General features: G+C 41.9%; 1 protein-coding gene across 5 annotated transcripts in view; it reads left to right on the forward strand.

The window, feature by feature from the left end:
• TNK2 (tyrosine kinase non receptor 2) overlaps positions 1-16,541 on the forward strand; it is a 325,816-nt gene that overhangs the window by 169,318 nt on the left and 139,957 nt on the right. For 2 of the 5 annotated variants that reach the window (XM_073626447.1, XM_073626449.1), the window contains one exon: positions 11,343-11,404. The exons of the other annotated variants lie outside the window; for them this stretch is intronic. The gene's annotated coding sequence lies outside the window, so the exon portion shown is untranslated. The remainder of the gene's footprint in view (positions 1-11,342; positions 11,405-16,541) is intronic. 5 annotated transcript variants of the gene reach the window in all.

Raw genomic sequence — 16,541 nt, forward strand, 5'->3', positions numbered from 1 at the left:
AAGCTGATCAATGGCTCTTCCTGTTTACATCATGATCAGCCGTGATTGGACATGGCTGATCGCGTGGTAAAGAGTCTCTGTCAGGATAACACAACCACTTTGCCGACGTCATTTTGCTATATGGCGGGTGGCAAGTGGTAAAAAAAAAAAAAAAAGCTAATTTAAAGGTCTTCTCATTATAACATGTTTGGTTATACTGTGTTCGTGGGTTCCAAACCCTACTCCATAGAAACCATGGTTTCCATACACTGCAATGATGATGGACAAATACTCCTAAACAGCTGTATGCAGTCATAAAGCAATGATCCTCTTATTTTTGGGATATGTGATTGAATGAGACATGTGAATGCTTTCTGTTTTAAAAAAGCCTTACTGGTACATACTTGTTTAGTGTTTTTGATTGCTTTAATCTCTTCTTGCCATAACCTGTATTGGTATACTGTCTCAGTGCAGTCATTGAAAAGTATACTAAAAGTCAATGGGCTCTTATAGCCTATAGCAGGGGTCTCCACACTTCGTAAACAAAGGGTCAGTTTACTATCCTTCAGACTTACGGAGGCCAGACTGTGGCCAGTGAGTAGAAAATGCCCTGAAGTCAATAGGTGTAAACAATGCTTCATCATTGGGGTCAGTGGAAGGAATAGTGCTCCATTATTGGTGTCATTGGCAGGAATTATGCCCCATTGTTGGTGTCAGTCTGAGGAATAGTGCCTCGTATCAGTGGGAAAAATATTTCCCCAAGGGCCAGATAAAGGCAAGCAAAGGGCTGCAGTTTCGAGACCACTGGCCTATTGGCCAAAAAGTATCCTTTAAAACGGTATTGAACCCAAAACCAAAAATATATTGTAGCATACCAATCCTTAGATGTGGTGGCTGCAGCCTTTTTTCTCCTCTGTTTTCACCTGGTGATCTGACCAGTAACACTCCTCCTGTATTATTGAGACATAACTCTGGATCAATGAGAACAGGAGGCAAAGCAGTATTGTCAGTCTGGGGGAGGACTGACTGGCTGGATCACCAGTCGAAAATAGAAGAAAGAAAGCCTAAAAAAGAAAATGAATGAATGCAGTTCTCACGTAAAGTTAGGGGTGGTAAAACAGCAGGATATAATTGAAGGCTATGGCTAAGTGCAGCTAACCCGCAGGAAGGCTGCAGGTACACCATACTGCACCCGTGGTGTTGGTAAACCACAGCTCATCAGTGTGAGAGCAGCCTTATACTATTATGCCCAGTGTATTGCTTCACACTGACCTGAAGATCTCTTCTTTCCTGCTGCTGGCACCACTCTGGAGATCGCTAGACGGGATAAGAGGTGGAGTGCAGTTGGTATCACTCTGCATGGGACAGGAGTCAGCACTACAGATGAGGGATCGGCTTATGCGGCTCTTGCTCCCCACTACAGATCCAACTTTACAAGTAGTCCCTCTGCATTGCACTCTGATGCTCTGGAATGGCGGGTCAGCAAGCCCAGACCGCGATCTACCAATCACCTGGTCGTGATCTACAGGTTGCTGACCCCCCAGTCTAAACAAACCATCTGTGCCAGATGCTAAGGTGGGACATAAACAAGACCAATGCACACACTTTTCAGTGCTCTTTATCAAAAACTATGATTAGTCAGTGTCAGGTGCGTTTCATTGTCCATGTGTTATCCAGCGCCCACGGTTTGTGTAAGTGTAACAGATTTATACAGAACATTGTCACCTTTACACAAACCAAATTTATACTGTGACCTACAAACAATTGTCCATGATGTTGCTCTTGTTCTGGGTTTTTGTTGACCTAGAATAATTGAATACCGATCCAGATCAAAACTATTACCTCTGAGAGTGCGTGCTATCAAAAATCTAATCCAACCAGTCCCCTGAAAAATTTAACCTGTTGCTGACGTATGATGTCACGTTGCATTGATTGTCAAACAGACAATTAAGCATGAGTTCAGTTTACAGACATTATAAGAAATTATGTATATTGCCTATTCAGAGCAAAGTAGCAGGTTCTCTTTAAAGCAGGAAAGGTAACTAACCCATGCATGGATGGTAAGGCTAGTTATACATATATACTGTAATTTCCCCAGCCATGCTAAACGGCGTGATTAGAAGCATCTCCTCTGCCAGCTATTGTATTCAGACAGCCTGCACCCATGGCTGTCTGAATACCCAAATACTGACTGCATCTGCTGCCATTGTTTGGATGGAAATTTTTTTTCCATTTTTTAATCAAAGTCCATTAAGCTTTGGTGGTTCTATGAGGGTCACCTGAAGCTTGAATTGCAGCTGTTTCACAAAAGGAATTGGCCAATATTGGAGTTGCGTGCAGAAGACTTAACGGTGTGCTCACTGCACTTCCTATCCTAAAGCGAACCTGTTAAGCTGGTCATACACTATCCAATTGGTCAGTTTCTTAGAAACCAGCTGAAATTCGCTCAGTGGGTGACCCTGTTGGCTCAGGTCAGTTTGACAAAAGACAACTGTTCAATTGGCTTTTGTTGAATGAGCTTGCTGGATAATTGTTGGCTGATCAGCAGCTTCAAATTAGATGCAGCCATTGTTCAGTTATTTTAACGGTCGGTGAGCCAGCTGTCAGATTACAATAGTTGTAGGGGGAGATTTGTCCATCTGCACTGTATAGCATGGATGGAGGAATCTGTTTGTTTTTCATTCATTAGTGTATGGCCAGCTTGAATGGACAAAGTAGCGGTTTGCTGTAAAGCTTCAGGGTTTCTTGTGTAGTTATCCTTCAGCAGATTCAAGCTCACTGTCTACCAATTTAAATAATGCCCCGGGCAGTTAGAGAGGAGCAGAGCACAGCACCGTTAATGAGAACTACATGATAGGTGCACATTAAAGATTTACAGAGCTATAGATGGGATAAGTGAGCTTTATTCAAACCAGTCTTTATATACAATATTTCTTAGCACCAACACATTGCTCTGCAATAAATGCATCTTCCTGTGCTTGCAGTCTCTCCTTGATGTATACATTGTGTCTAATATCTGGTACATATATGTATTTCTTTGCTTCCTTACTTGCCTGCATTGAGGTATGCTCAGAATATAAAGCAGTGCATTCTGCTCCACTTTCCCCTCCCCCATATACTATTTTACCCTTTCTTCTCCCATTTGGTGAGGGAAACTTGTCCTTTTTCTTTGATCAGTTACATACACAACATACAAACACTTTCAGTTTTTAAAGGATAATTCAAAGTATAAGTTTAAGTCATTTTTTTTTCTAGCTAGCCATGAACACACCATTGAACACAGAAGAATGGCAATGTTAGACCCACGTATGTGTTATGCTCACTTGCTTGTCCAATTGTTATGTGTTCTGATACCTAAGGCTGGCCATACATGTTCAATTCTCTTGTACAAATTTCCTTTAGATTTACCGAAAACCATATAATTTGAGGTCAAAACTAAACAACACTTTCAATTGTATCCAATTAGGCAGGCCCTTGCACTGCATAGTTGAAGGTAAATCTAAAGAAAACTGTACAGAAAATTGTATAATGTATGGCCAGCCTAAATAGACATGTTGAAAAATCCAATAATACATTACTGCCTCTGCCTGCTTCTGTAGTTCTTTTGTTTGTCCCTTTTACATTTACAAATTTGGCAGGGGTGCCCAACACCTAGATTACTCAGATTTGCCTATGCACATACATTTTCATTTAAATGTAAACTTGAGTTGGATGGAGCCTTTAATCTTTGCTAACTAATCTGTTCTCTTTATTTTTCATTTATTTACTGAGGGCCAATTCACATCAGAACACAATGTGGGCAATCCACGTTGTGTGCGTGTTTTCCACACCATGTAGCACCACGCACAGTTGAAATCTTTAGAGGATGACAACATTAAATGAATGACACCCCAAACACAGGTTGCACATGCAGTACGTTTGCCTGCACCGGATCATTTGGTACAGAAGAATGAATAGGCTGAAATCGCACCACACAGAACTGCATGTGAATCGCACAGGGACGATAAGTGTGTTCCTGTGTGATTTCCAGTGTGAACCAGCCCTGAAAACACAGTACAAACCACTCTGAACACAGATAAAGTGCTTTTATATAAGCTCCTTCTGCCATGTGTTCTGGTGCACTACAATCTAAATGTGTGTAAAGCTGGCCATATGCTATACAATCTAATTGTACAATTTTCTTTCAATTTACCAAAACTGTGTAAGAGTAGGGCAAACCTTAACAACTCTTTTAATTCGTATAAAGTTTGGCAGGCCCTTGCACTACATAGTTGATGGTAGATGCGAAGGAGAATGTACAATCTGATTGTATAATGTATGGTCACCTTTAGGAAAGGCCATTGCAAATGGAATTAAAGGGAAATCAGCACATACAATAATGTTTTTATTCTGCCACCATAAGTATTGTTGTCCATTTCTGTTTTGAAAAGATGTAAAGGCCATATCTGATTATGCTGCCACACTCAAAAACACACAAGTGATATATGGAAGTTTACCTAAAGAATCTGAGGAGAAGCACTCTCTTCATTCACTAATAAACTATGTATGAACCAGCATAGCTGTAAAGAACCCTGTAGGATGAAGTTCTGTTATTTTACTAATGTGTTATACAAGAATCCATGGGCAGAAAGTATTATTTCCCCAAAAATATAGTTGTTGCTTGAAACAGACTTCCAGTAGAAGTTGTGAGTCAGTCAACAGTAAGTGGATGATTCATACAAACTTGGGACAAACATAGATCTATAGTCAAAAAGAACTAAAGACATGTATATATTAAGCACTTGCCAACTCGCTGCAGTACATATACTGCAACAGGGTGACTGGTACAAGCACTGTACCTTTCTTCTGGGTTCAGGGAGTGCACCTCGCCCACCAGCTCTGCTGTGATTGAACACAGTGGGACTTAGCCAGCAGGTCGCAAGCAATGATTTATGGCTGGGACCGGCTGATTGGCTGCGTCCAATCACAGCCCAGAGCCCTGTGTTGACAGTCAACACAGGGCTCTGTACAGAGGGAACAATCTTGGATCTTTGGTAAAAAGCAGTACAAGTTGCACACAATACATATCATACATATCATACATATCATTAGGCACACCCCTTGATCTCCTTAGATGTTAACCCCTTTCCAGCCAGTGTCATGAGTACAGTGATATTGTATAGTATTAGCATTGATCACTGTATTAGTGTACTGGTGATTTCAGTGGCAGTTAGTCCCCTCCCAGTGTCAGTTAGTGTTAGATTGGCCGCCTCATTATCACAGTCCCAGTATAAGTTGCTGACCACCGCCATTACTAGTATAAAAAAATCCAGTCTATATACCATTGTTTGTAGATGCTATAACTTTCACGCAAACCAAATAATATACACTTATTGGGAACTTTTTTTTACCGAAGACATGTAGCAGAATACATTTTGGCCTAAATTTAGGCCATATATTTTTTTTTTAAATTAGATATGTTTTATAGCAGAAAATAAAAAAAATATTGTTTTCTTTTTTTTTTTTTTTTTTTTGCAAAATGTTTGGTCTTTTTTCCTTTATATAATAACCAAAAGCAAGTTCTATTTGTGTGAAGAAAATTATATCAATTTCATTTGGGTTAAGCGTTATATGACCGAGCAATTGCCAGTTAAAGTAGCACAGTGCCGAATAACAAAAAGTGGCCTGCTCATGAAGGGGGTAAAATTTTCCAGAGCTCAAGTGGTTGGAAAAAAAAAATAAAACGGGGCAGACTCAATGGACCACTTGGTCTGTTTTCTGCCATCACTCTTCTATATGTAGCGCTGGTAGATTTACAATCTACCGCAGATTAGGTAAATTGTGTGTTAGGAAGGTTAAAAGTTCGCCTCTGTTCCAGCTTGGCTGACGTTGTGTGTGCTTCTGTGCTGACCGGTGGGTGTCGCTGTTACCATTAGTCAGTGTTGGAAGGGCAACGTGTCGAAGTGTATAGATGCTCCTCTGTCTCGGAGACAAGCTCGGTGGAGGTGGTCCTCCAAGTTGCATTCTGGGAAGGGGGTATTTATGGGACAGACGCCATGTTTTAGGGTCGTTTTGCAGCCACCTGCTGGCCCTCCTGGCTGACAGGTATGCGTTAAGGAGCTACCTCGTGGTCCTCCGATTGGGAGGCCCTCGATGCTACGGCGCAGGGGTGGGTCCAGAGGGTTGTCTGGGGCCTATCACCGCGGCCCAGGAATGGTCCTGAGCTGTCGGTCCTGTGTGACGAAGCTGGACAGCCGAGGAGATCCCAGGGAAGGACCCATCTTGGAGAGATCACGCGGCGTGCTGGTCTATAGAGGGGCCTGGTGACTCGGTTGCAGGACATATCCAAAAGAAGTAATTATACAGCATAGTGTCGCCGGTTCGGCTTAAAGGTTCAGGCACTGTAACTGACTGTTCACTGCAGAAGATCTGATACATCCTGTGGCAGAGGATCGTGCAGATTTACCCCCCCAAATAAGTCTGTGGCAGAGACTTTAGATTCGTACTGGCTGCTAGACCAGTGAGAGAGGCCTATCCAGACGAGCAAAGAGTGTGTCCCACGAGGGGGAGCGCATTCCATCCAATTATCTGAAATCTACCGGGACATTTGTTGCTAAGATCTTATAAGAAGGTATTTGAGTTTCTCCTGAAGGTTTCCTTTTCCGTCTCTTTCCTGCTACTTCCTAAAGTTTGACTGTTTAATAAAGCATTGAAAACATACTCCAGTGTTGGTGCGTGTGTCGTCCAGCAGTAAACTCAATGGAACCCCTAGACCCAGTGAAACAGAGGGAAGCAGATTGAAGGTAACAGACCCGCTTAAACCAGCAGCTCCACTGAGAGTTAGTGCTACATATATTTCAATGTTTAGTTAATGAATGAAGGTGTTTACACTAAAGGTGCCCTTTACAAAATAAGCTTTGAATATCCCATAAAAACCATTTCAGTTGTTTTAATTTCAAAATATAAAGAGTTGTTTAGGTGTGTTATACGTTTACATTTGTAGTACATTTTTGTTCCAAAATATACTGATTTAATATGGAATTTAAACATTAGCCCTGTGTAGAAGACATCATGGACTTATAAAGAATCATGGATTCTGTTGACATCAAAAGAAAAAAATGACAAAAGTGGAATGTCAGCTTTCATCTATTTGGGTACACTGGCTACCTGGCTCTTTGGATTTCTCTAGCCCTCTACCAGATTTAGAAATATCTACAGTACTTTGTTAAAGTGGATGTAAACCCAATGTCATCCTTTCTAAACTTCTGCCATAGGGGTTATCTATAAGGATATACATGCCTCCTGCATGTATCTTTACCTGTCAAATGTCTCCCCTCTGTCTGTTATTAGACCCGAAAAACTGCAGATTCTGTGGGTGGGTCTGTTGTCTGGAGCTCATTGGGTGGAGTCGTGATGTCAGTAGACTCCCCGCCCACCTCTACACTCCCCTTGTCAATATGCATTTTCTCCTGTGTATTTCTTACACTGAACTTCTGCTATGATCTCTAACATCCAGTGAAAAGACAGGAAAGTAACCACATGACTTCAGTATGCCAAATCATGCTGAGGTGTGGAACAGCCAATCCTTGCAGAGCTGCTGAAGAAAGGCGTGGGGGAGGGAATTAAAAAATACTGCCTGTGTCTTAGGCTGTCACTCACAGCAAGGGGGAGGATTTGACAAAGTTTTTCTCAGTTTGTCAAGATTTTTCTCAATATCACAATAAAAGGATTGCTCAGAGATGGATTACCTCTGTGTGACAAGACTGGGCTCAAATGATAGCAAATCTTATACTCTACAGTATGATAAAAAAAAAAAAAAATTTCGGGTTTACATCCACTTTAACTCATGCCCTGTCTGTTATCCTTGCTAGGGATATGTCTGCAAGTTTTAGGCATGCCAGTTCCCAGAAGTATATGATTGGCGTGTGGCAGTGCTTCTTGGTCAAGGGCTCATTGGCAACATGTAGGTCTGTTATATTGCATGTAGCAGCCTGTTTGCAGGAATGTAACTACCTGCTACTAGAGCTGCACGATTCTGGCTAAAATGAGAATCAAGATTCTCATTTTCACGAGCATAGAAGATAGATCACGATTCTCGTGGCGTAACATCATCTTTCACATTAAAAAAAAAAAAAAATTGGACTAACTTTACTGTTTCTTTTTTTTTTATTCATTGAAGTGTATTTTTTCTAGCAAAAAATATTGATTTTAACTTAGGAAACAAGTGTCAGAAAAAGATTTAGACTTTAAATGGTTAAACTTTACTGAGTTGCAATGTTTCATTTTAATAACTTGGCAGACTGCCCGGATGTTTTCTTTTGACAGCTGAGTGAGCAGATAAGTCTCTCCACTTGTTATATGAAAGAATTGACAAACTCTGCAATAGAGATCGTCAGGGGGGTTGTATCGAGATCACGATCTTTTAACGATTAATTATGCAGCTCTACCTGCTACATTAAACTTTTTTTATTTTTACTTATAGACTCATTTGAGATTACAGACAAGTTTTATGAAGTACTCACAGCTTAAAGTCCAGCCTGAGCTCGTTTGGCTGCGCTTCTCCTAATTCATTTTGCACTCCTGTGACCCGTTTTCAGCATAGAACGGTCTAAAGTCCGCTCTCTGCTGACGTCACCAAGTTCAGTCCAGGCACCGCATCATCCCGACTCTGGGAGTCTGGATCCGCCAGGTGCCTGGACTAATAGCCCTCTCACCCTTTAAGTGAGCCGCTGAGAGGCTGAGACGGCCGCTCCCCGCCCCTCCACAGCTCAGCGCTCCAGTGAGTGTGGAGGAGCAGAGCAGGAGAGCTGCTGATTGACAGTCAGCAGCTCTCTGCTCGGGGAGCCGAGAGAACTGAGCCATTGGTGATGTTCGGTGGCTCGGTTTTCAGTGCAAAGGCGTCAGGGGACAGATGCAGCATCGGACCCATGCTGCATCCACCTAGGTAAGTATAAAACTGCAATAACCCCCAAACCCATACTTCTCTTTTAAAGAGGAGCTCCAGGCTCTCCCCCAAAAAATTGATAGTCAGCAGCTACAAAAACAAAAAAAATGTATATATTGCAGATTATCATTTCTTAGATGTAATGACTACATTCATTTTTCCATGCTTTTCTCCCTTTATTTTCACTGGTAATCCTGTGAATAACACACTTCCTGTCCCTGAATGGCTACACTTCCCTTTCCACTGTATGTATAAAGGGAGCCTTGGCTGCCTCCCAGACTGCACTGCAAACATAGCTTAACCGCTTCCCGACCGCCTCACACAGATATACTGCGGCAGAAGGGCATGTACAGGCAAATTAATGTACCTGTACATTGCCCTTTAAGAGGTGGCTTGTGGGCGCGCGCCCGCCGGGAGCTCCGTGAGCATAATCGCGGGTCCCGCGGACTTGATGTCTGTGGGGGTACCCGCGATCGTCTCACGGAGGGGGAGAACGGGGAAATGCTAATGTAAACAAGCATTTCCCCGTTCTGCCTAGTGACAGGACACTGATCACAGCTCCCTGTTATTGGGAGCGGTGTTCAGTGTCATGTCACACACAGCCCCCCCCCTCCACAGTTAGAATCACTCCCTAGGACACACGTAACCCCTACAGCGCCACCTAGTGGTTAACCCCTTCACTGCCGGTCACATTTACACAGTAATTAATGCATTTTTAATCGCACTGATCGCTGTATAAATGTGAATGGTCCCAAAATAGTGCCAAAAGTGTCCGATCTATCCGCCATAACGTCGCAGTCACGATAAAAATCACTGATCGCCGCCATTACTAGTAAAAAAAAAAATTATTAATAAAAATGCCATAAAATTTTTGTTTTTTTAACCAAAAATATGTAGAAAAATACGTATCGGCCTAAACTGAGGAAAATAAATGTTTTTTTATATATATTTTTGGGGATATTTATTATAGCAAAAAAGTAAAAAATAATGCGTTTTTTTCAAAATTTTCTTTTTTTTGTTTATAGCGCAAACAATAAAAACTGCAGAGGTGATCAAATACCACCAAAAGAAAGCTCTATTTTGTGGGAAAAAAAGGACGTCAATTTTGTTTGGGAGCCACGTCGCACGACCGTGCAACTGTCAGTTTCTTTAGATTTACCTTCAACTATGTAGTGCAAGGGCCTGCCTGATTGCATACAAATTGAAAGTGTTTAGGCTTGACCTCATTATATGGTTTTGGTAAATCTAAAGGAAAATTGTGCAAGAAAATTGTATAATGTATGGCCAGCCTTTCTTAGTTAAAGTGGACCTTCAGTCATTTTTTTAAATTTTCCATCTATTAAATCTTCTTGCCTTGTTGTTTTAACTTTGGGTAGTAAAACATTTTTTTTCTGCCAGTAAATACCTTATACAGCCCACTTCCTGTTTCTTGTCTGGTCATTAGCCTAGGTTTATGACATCATGCACAGCTCTCTCTCTCTCACTCTTGTGAGCGTTTGCCAGGAAGGAAGGGGGAAGAGTCATAAGAGGGCCAATGAGAGCTGCAGAGCTGGAGGTGTGCCTCTGTGTGTCTGTGTAAATCCAGGAAGTGAACAGGCAGCAGCTTCAGCTGTCCACAGTTAAATGGATGCAGCCAGACTCCGTGGGGGGAGATTTCTGCAGCATATTTGGCAAGTACAGAATCACAGTATATATAAAATAATATGAAAAGTGATTGGAGAGAAGCTTCAGAATGGCAAAGATGTTTTTATTACAAATGATGTGAGCAGACTGCAGTTCCTCTTTAATCTATGTGGGGATATTTGGGTTAGTAGTTTACTCAAAAATGATAATGTTGTATTATGCTTCCAGGCCAACCCACAGAAAGTGACAAGAGCACTTCATTTTTGGCCAGGCTAACATGTATTTTCTGTACTTGCTAAAAATGTTCTTAGCCTGAGAAAAGAAAACAAATGCACCCACCACATCTAAGGGCACTGACTGCAATATAATACATTGTTATTTTGGGGTTTAGATACACTTTAAAAAGAAATATATGTGCTGTATTTAGCATAAAAGCTTTTCATATACAGTGTTACTGTGATGTTTAAAATATTTCTTAGTTTAGAGATGTTCCATGAGCCTAAAAGAAGAAAACGATTGTTCTGCCTAAGAAAAAAGAAAAACAATAGGATTTGTAACTTGTCCAAAAGTTTGGTGCACTTTATTAAAAGTTCTCACAAGCTTGTGAAGGATTGCATGTAACCTGCTAAAACAGTGGCATACTTGTTTCTGTGTACAATCATCAGCAGCTACTTGTATGATGTATCACACCAGCCGACTATGATTGGGTTGAGGGCTACTTTGTTTTCGAAGATTTGTCTTAGGCATACGCTAAAAGTCTCATACACTTGAAATAAGAAGGGACAACTGCACAGTGAATGACTGCTGTTTTTTGTAGATTGGATAACATTTTGCTGTTGGCACTGGATCTGAAAACACTGAAGAGCAGTCTCCAGAAAGGTATTTCCTTTTTGAGATCTTTATTCAGTGTTAATGTCATGCCCTGTGGGCAACGGTTGTATATATAGTGTGGAATTTATTATTCAGCATTTACTTTAGTTCTTATAAAACTTAACATGATCTACATATTTTGTATGTGGCACTAATGTACTTGGCATTGTACAGGTGCTACTAACACCATTTTTTTTAGTATTAGTATTCAGACCCCCTTAAATTTTTCACTCTTTGTCATATTGCAGCCATTTGCTAAAATCATTTAAGTTCATTTTTTTCCTCATTAATGTACACACAGCACCCCATATTGACAGAAAAACACAGAATTAGAGAGATTAGAGAGGAATGCACCTATGCTGTGTGTACATTTTCACTATTCTGCCTTGAATAGCGTAGTACATTGGTATGATTACTGTTTAGACTCTTTTCACACTGGGTTCGCGGCCATGTTAGCGCTAAAGCGCCTGCTCGAAAGCAGGTTTTAGCCCCAAAGAAGGGGTTGAAAGGGCCTGTGTTGCGACGCTTCTGAATTGCTTTTCAGGCGCTTTGGAAGTGCTGACCGTTTATTTCAATGGGCAGGGTGTTTTGGGCGCGCTGCTTGCAGGACTTTTCCTAATGCCCCGCAAGCGCACCGCCCCAGAGTGAAAAGACACACTGAAATGAATGGGAGGCGGTTTTCATTTGTTATTTAGAGGCTATGTCTAGTGCTAAAATGCCTGAAAACCGCCTCAGTGTGAAAGGGGTCTTATAGTTTTGAGGCACAGAAAGTTTGGTCTTGCCAACTGTGTTCTGTTGCAGAGCTTGGTTTAACACCTTCCAGCCTAGCCAATAGCAAATTGACAGCTCAGCGGTGGTTCAGTTATCCTGACTGGGCATCATATGTCATCCTGTTAGAATGTGCACAAATACGACTGTCTATGGGATTCGGCTGAAGACTGATCCGAGTACCGGCTCACTGCCGGTATCATGTGATCGCTGTGACGTATCGCAGCAGGTCACATGACAGTTGTAAACAATAGATGGCTTCCCTTCATGCCATCCATCGAATACAGTGTTGCTAGCTGTGATTGGTCAGTGTCATCACATGGTACAGACAGGGCCAATCACAGCCCATCTATAGCACGTGATTAGTTCTGGCCAATCACAGCCAATCAAAGCGAAACAGACCTAATGAATCCATTTCATTCAGTAAAATCCTTGCTTATAGCAATATAATGCATTCAAAGATCTTGATCAGTTCCCCAGAGTAGTACAATGTTACTATGGTAACATTATATTGTTCTGGTCGCAGTGTGTTAAAAAAAAAATCGTAAAAAAAAAAAAAAATGTAATAAAAAATTTTTTAAAAATGATTACATTTTTTTTTTGTACTGTCACTAGTCAGTATCCCTGATTACTGCCACACCCCTTATATGATAACGCTGTACTGCACTGGTGACAATATGTTGTAAAAAAAAAAAAAAATTTTACATTTCTTTCTTTTCCAAAAAATTCTGACAAAAAATTACAACTTCAAAAAACTCACCATGCCTCTTATTAAATACCTTGGACTGTCTACTATCTAAAAAGGGTCATTTGGGGGGTATTTGTACTGTTCTGGCATTTTCGGGCCTCAAGAAATGAGGAAATGTTTTTTTTTCAAAATGTTCGGTCTTTTATCGTTTATTTAGCAAAAAGTGGAACAACACAGTGGTGATTAAATACCACCAAAAGAAAGCTCTATTTGTGTGAACAAAATGATAAAAATCTAGTTTGGGCACAGTGTTGCGTGACCACTTAATTGTCAAAGTGCAACAGCACTGAAAGCTGAAAACTGGCCTGAGCAGGAAGGGGGGTAAAAGTTCCCTGTATTGTGGTTAACAAGGGATTAATACTACACTAACTAGACAATGGCAATGCAAAGAGGGAAGGATATTGAGCAAAGTGCGTGCAGTAAACCCCTATAGGAGCTGCTAGAAGATTTGGGCACTCTGTTTGTCACTGAGCCCTGGGCAGAGCACCACCCTTGCTGACACCAAAGTACCTTAGCCAGGTAGTCTCCTGGTTGGCACACACTTGTGAAATAAATGAATAAGTTGTATTAACCACTTGCTTACTGGGCACTTTCAGCGCTCTCACACTTTGAATGAAAATTGCGCGGTCATGAAACATTGCACCCAAATTTAATTTTTATCATTTTTTTCACACAAATACAGCTTTCTTTTGGTGGTATTTAATCACCGCTGGGTTGTTTTTTTTTTTTTTGAAAAAAAAAAAGAAAAAACGAAAAAAGACGGAAAATTTTGAAACAAAAAAAAAAACAGTTTCATAGTTTGTTATACAATTTTGAAAACATGTAATTTTTCTTCTTCATTGATGTGCGCTGATGAGGCAGCACTGATGGGCACTGATAGGCTGCACAGATAGGCACTGATACAGTGGCACTGGTGGGCACTGATGAGGCAGCACTGAAGGACAACGATGAGGAGGCACTTATATGCAGCACTGATAGGCAGCACTGATAGACACTATTAGGCGGCACTGATAGGCAGCACTGATGGGTGGCACTGATGGGCACTAATAGATGGCACTGATAGGCAGCACTGATGGGGAGGCACTGACAGTCATTACTGATGGGCACTGATTGGCATCTCTCTCCTTAATGGCCTACCCTTAAGCAGACTATCCCCCCTTCAGTCTATTATGAATGCTGCTGCTAGACTAATACACCTCACTAATCGATCCGTGATTGCCGCCCCTCTCTGCCAATCTCTTCACTGGCTTCCCCTACCCCACCTTGTAAAATTCAAAATGCTAACCATAACATACAAGGCCATTCATAACATCTCCCCATCTACATCACCAACCTCATCTGCAGCTATCGCCCAAATCGTTCCCTCCACTCCTCCCAGGACCTCCTGCTCTCTAGCTTCCTAGTTACCTCCTCTCATGCTCGCCTTCAGGACTTCTTCAGAGTCTCTCCCATCCTCTGGAACTCCCTGCCCCAGTATGTCCGATCAGCCAGCCCCTACCCTGTCCACCTTTAGGAGATCCCTGAAAACTCATTTATTCAGGGAAGCCTATCCCACACCTCTCTGCAGCTATTACCTTTTGTACCACCACCCCCTCCCTTTAGATTGTAAGCTCTATGAGCAGGACCCTCCTGTACCTTTTGTATTGAACTGTACTGTAATTGTGTTGTCCCCCCTCTAAATTGTAAAGTGCTGCGTAAACTGTTGGCGCTATATAAATCGCGTATAATAATAATAATCTATCAAGGGCACTGACAGGCATTACTGATGGGCACTGTTTGGCATTTTGGTGGTCACTGATTGGCATTTTGGTGGGCAGCTCTGATGGAGGCCGCGCTGATAATCAATGTGTTGATTATCAGCGCAGACTCCACCTCTAAGAAGAGCCGCCGATCGGCTCTCCCTGTCAACGTGAACCAAGGAAAGCCGTTTACCGGCACTTCCCGGTTACAGCTGTGATTGGTCACAGCTGATCATGTGGTTAAGAGCCTACGTCATAGGCTCTTTATCACGATTGGAGTTGTGGTGTGTCAGAGCGACACACAGCACCACAGTTTGCCATGCTGCGTGCCACCGGGGGCACGTACGAGCGGCTTATCCTGCTGGACGTCATAAGATGACCCATGGAGCCACATTGTGGAGATCAATCCGCAATAGGGCGGGCGGCAAGTGGTTAAGGTCCCCTGCACACTTTGTCATTTCATTGCAGTGCATGTTAAATTGTGTTATATTTAGTTTTTGAAAAATAGGCTGCCAGCATAAGGCAATGGAAGGAAAAACAGACACGCACCACAATGCAAAGCATATGCGTTAATGTGTTCTGCAATGCAAGCCCATTGGCACATGCTGTGCATATGCTTTGGGGTACCATTCTTAATTAATAACATCACAACGCACATGTTACTATAACACATAGGTCTGGAGGGGGCCTAACTACACTTTTATATATTTTAATACTAATGGCCTTCCTTCCCATGCTAACTAAACCCCATTAGACTGACTTTAGATCAGAGAGCAGTGTGGTGCCTACACCCTGTTGAGTGGTACTCAGGTGAAGAAGCTTCCTTGCAGGCTTACAAGTATACAACTGTTTATATTTGAGCCTATGAAGAATTCGGTACCACTGGGCTGTCTGCACCTTGACATTGCATTTCCCTGCTATGGCACCCCTACCACTGCACTCTCCTTCAGCCCTTACACTAAACCTTCCTGACCCACACCAATCTTGACTTTGAAACTCACTGCCACTCAACACCCCTATCACTGAACCCCAACATGGTAGACACTAGACCTTTCTGTCAGCCAGAACCCCACCTGCCACCCAGAAACTCTGCCACTGCTTCTGCTGTCCTCGTACCCCTTTGTCACCCCAGCAGAGAAAAGGAGAAGGAGCTTCTGGGCTCTCTGCCAACTTGGTGTTTGGCTCTCCCCATTCCCTCCCTCTGGTGACCTCATTATGCAGATCCTCTCCAAGAAACTTGGCAGGTTTGCTTTAACTGCCTAGAGACCTGGGAAAGAACCCCCAAAACTGTGTGTCTCTCAAGTTTACTGGTTGAAATTACAGGTTTGCTGTTGGCAACTATGCTGTGTTCTTGCAGTCACTCCTCTAGCCTAGGAAGAGAGATGGGGGGATTCTATGCTCATTGTCTTCCCAGGGGTAGTGGGTGGAAGGTGCACACTTCTTGTCTGAGAGGAGAAGGGGATATAAACACTGACATTTTGTTATGAACCCACCCACTGCCTCTATTACTCTAGAAACCTACCAATGTGGCAACCATCCTGTAGAAGTCAAACATCCAGATTCATTCTTTTAGTTTTTATTTTCAAGCTAAGCATTTTATTGTAAAAAAACACTGCTGTCTCCTATTGAACCTTCTATATTATTATTTTGAACGTGTAATCTCTATATCATGTTATTTCTACAGCTAAGGAGTCTAGTTTTAAAAATGATTTTGCTTAGAGTTGGTATTATATATCGAGTAAAGCAATGTGAAATAACTGGTAGGAAAACATCAGCCTGAATATTATTGTCTAGCAGAGTCTAAAATGTTTGTATCAATGCGTTATAATAGTGCAGTATGAAAGAGTTAACTTGTTGTGATATTTCAGGGGTTAAATGCCAGGCTCTCCTG

The sequence above is a fragment of the Aquarana catesbeiana genome, linkage group LG04 (genome assembly GCF_042186555.1).
Source record: "Aquarana catesbeiana isolate 2022-GZ linkage group LG04, ASM4218655v1, whole genome shotgun sequence".
Classification (NCBI taxonomy): Eukaryota; Metazoa; Chordata; class Amphibia; order Anura; family Ranidae; genus Aquarana; species Aquarana catesbeiana.